At 40.3% G+C, this 3,547-nt stretch overlaps 1 pseudogene across 1 annotated transcript; it reads left to right on the top strand.

Moving 5' to 3' along the window:
• The first annotated feature begins 202 nt into the window (after window positions 1–202).
• LOC308234427 (upstream-binding factor 1-like protein 1) lies at window positions 203–1,404 on the top strand (annotated as a pseudogene). The gene has a single exon. The product of its transcript is annotated as an upstream-binding factor 1-like protein 1 (transcript).
• The last annotated feature ends 2,143 nt before the right edge of the window (window positions 1,405–3,547 follow it).

The raw sequence follows: 3,547 nt of genomic DNA, 5'->3' as shown, positions 1-3,547 counted from the left end.
AGGCAATTTAATTGTATGAGGGACATATCCCAAGTGAGTTGTGATTTTCTCATTCATTCTTCTATTTCTCCTCAGAAATATAAAACACCCACTGCAAAACTTCCAAAATAGCTCACCTGCTAAGAATTAAGTTTGAAGACTTTTGAGTACTACTGTGGTGTTTGTATAAGTGGGACCTCATAAGTGGCCCAAAGTCCTAGAAATGGCATTGACTAATGGCCAAGACCAATGGCCTAAGGAAGACATTGTGATGTTACTGGACCACCTGAAGAATAATCTGCCATCCAAGATAACCACACATTCAAAACAACCCAGTCACATATGGACTGGGGAAAAGTAGCTTTTAAAGCTTATTCTGGAGAAATGTGCAAACTCAAGTGGTTAGAGATTTCTAGGAAAATAAGAAAGTATCGGACTTTGACAGAATTAGTCCTGGAAGCTAAGGAACATGTTAAAAATTCTAACAAAAGCAAAAAACTCAAGAAACATCCAGACATGTCCAAGCACCCCCTGACTCCTTACCTTCACTTCTTCAAGGAGAATCGGCTTGAGTATTCTCAAATGTACCCCAAACTCAACAACCAGGAACTGACTAAGGTCATGTCTGAGAAATACAAGGAGCTCCCAGAGGAGATGAAATTGAAATATATTGAAGATTTCCAGAAGGAGAAACAGAAGTTTCAGGAGAAACTAGCTCAGTTCAGGAAAGACCACCCTGAGCCTGAGCAGAACTCCAAGACCTCTGTTGTCCCCAAAAGGATCCCAAGCAGAGTCCCCAAGAAGTTTCAGGGAAGTGGGGAAAAAGTGAAGTCTTCCCCAGAAAACTATGTTTCTGAGTTTAAATTCCATGGAGAGCCCAAGAAGCCCCCCATGAATGAATATCAGAAGTTCCATCAGGATTTGTGGTCGAGTAGGGAGCTGCAAGGCCTGCTCCTGAGGGAGCGCATGGTGGAGATTAGCAGATGCTGGCAGCGTGTCCCAAGGAGCCAGAGGGAGCATTATAAGCAGCAGGCTGAGGAGCTGCAGAAACAGTACAAGGTGGACCTGGAGCACTGGCTCAAGAGTCTGTCTCCTGAAGAGTATGCTGCCTACAGAGAGAGAGCCTCTGGGAAGTGTAAGATCATAAACATGCATGGAGGCCCAGACCCCAAGATCATCAGGACAGATGTGCAGTCTCCATCAGCACAGACTCTGCAAGAAGGAGTTTCAAAGGAGTAGGGTCCGTAGGCTCCCGGGATGGCATCACTCGAGACAAATGGGGACCATTTTCATGCCTCATGGGGATCTGAAGAAAAGAAGGAGCATGAGGAAAAGGCAGAAAGCAGCAGCTCCTCGGACTCCAGCAGTAGTGATGAAGATGACAGCAGCTCCAGCTCGTCTTCCTTGGGGGACACCTCTGACTAGATTCCAATTGAGTTTGTTCATTCCTAGATGGTGGAACAGAGAACTTCCCAAAAGAAGTCTTTGGCATCTGTGTAAACTGAAGGGCTCTTCTCCCTGTCCCTTTTAATTGCTTTTCTTCTCACTTCCTTTCCCCCCTCCTCCTCAATTCAGAGTAGCACAGGTTGGGAAGCAGGGAATTGGGACAGTACTCTTAAATCTGGTCCACACACCTGGGAAGAGAGGTTCCTGCTGGGAGAAGAAATATAAATGTGAACCTGTATTGGGTCCCCCTACACCACCAGTACCACTCCCCCTAGGACTCCCAAGCAATGAATGATCTTGAAACAAACAGTGAGGTGATTGGGCAGCTGTGAGGAGCAGAATGCACCAGACTGCGTATTTCTGAAGAAAGAAGTTTTGCTTTCCTCATTTTCTGTCTGCCAGAGGTCAGTCTGGGGCCACTATGAGCCTGTGACTCCTACATTCTCAGCAAGAGCTATAGCTCTGGACTCTTACATTCATCTGGTGTGAGAAAGGAGTTGGCCATTCTTAATGTGAGAGTGGCCAGCATCACGTAGCAGGCAATATTTATACATGAATATTTAACTCTGACATTTCTATGAGACTTTCTTACTAATTTCAAATAAAATTATATTTCCTAAGGTTAGCTTTTTCATTTGAATGAGGGCCTCCATGGAAGAAATGTTTTATAATTTAGGACACTGCTGCTCCAAGTAGTGTCTGCATTTATTCCTGGCAAAATCTAAATTCCTTCCTGTTGCTCCAGGTTCAAGTGAATCTCCTATTTAGCTTTCAGGGTTGATGGATGTATGAGTGGATGTATGAATGAAGGGGTAGATAGATGGTAGGTAGGTAGGTAGATAGATAGATAGATAGATAGATAGATAGATAGATAGATGATAGATAGATACACAAATATACCTGGATAACCCTGCCTGTTGTCCTCAGTGGTTAGAGCATTGGCCTGCACTCCAAAGGGTCTTGAATTCAATTCCTGATTAAGAGCACCTACCTGGGTTGCAGGTTTGATCCTACCCCCAGTTGGAGTGTGTTTGGGAGGCAACCAACTGATTTGCCTCTCACATAGGTTTCTCTCTCTCTAAAAATCAATGGGAAAAAAAATCCTCTGATGAGGATTAACAAAAAAAAATAAGGTATATGGATAGATACATAAATAGATACATAGAAAGATATCGATGTGCAAATATACACTACTCTGTTCTACTGGTCTGCCTGTGAATTAATTATTGTTGCAGTACCACATTGCTTTGATTATTTGGTTTACTGATAAGTTTGAAAATCTATTTAATGTGAGATTAAATTAGATTCTTTCCCCCTGAATATTCCTGGCTATTTTTATGTTGTGTTCTCATGAATATAAGCATGATAAAAGTAATTGTATCATTTTTATATGCAAACCATTAAGGTTTGAGCATTTAGATAACTAGATATCTTAATGACTATTATTAAGTGTTTTTCTAGATAAAGTACATTTTACAACATAAAGGCAGCATTAACATATTTTATACCTCTAATTCTTTCTCTTTCTAAAAGTGTTGGTTGGAATATTCAGAACAATGTTAAGTAATAGCAGTCATATGAGCCTGTCTTGCTTCTGACTTTCAAACTCATGTTTAAAGGATTTGCAACTATTGAAATTATGCTGATTAATATTGCATTTAAAGTAAACTATATAACCTATTCAGAAAATGCCTGTGTTTAAATTATTGTTTCCACTGCATAATGTACATTATTATTTAACACATCATGTCTATCATTGATCAATAATATTTTCCTTATGTATATTTATATCAGGAATAGGGTTATTGTATGACCTAATATTAAACACTCATCATATTCCAGAAATAAACCTGCTTTTTTTATTTCATATTAAAAAGATGACTAGAGGTTAGGCAGATTTTCCAGCCATTCCTATGCTGGGAATGTGACATTTACACAAAGCTTCTGGGTATATTCACTACATTCACTAACTCTTTTTCATAAACTAGGTTTGAAGTGTTTTCCCCACAGTAATGAAACCTGCCTGGGGGCAGCAGGCCGAGGGAAACAGGACACATTATTACAATAAAGCTGAAGGATTTCCTCCTCTCTTCCCTAGAAAATGAAAAGAAAATGTATTTAT

The sequence above is a fragment of the Plecotus auritus genome (genome assembly GCF_963455305.1).
Source record: "Plecotus auritus genome assembly, chromosome: 9".
Classification (NCBI taxonomy): Eukaryota; Metazoa; Chordata; class Mammalia; order Chiroptera; family Vespertilionidae; genus Plecotus; species Plecotus auritus.
This window is presented reverse-complemented; position numbering and strand designations above follow the sequence as displayed.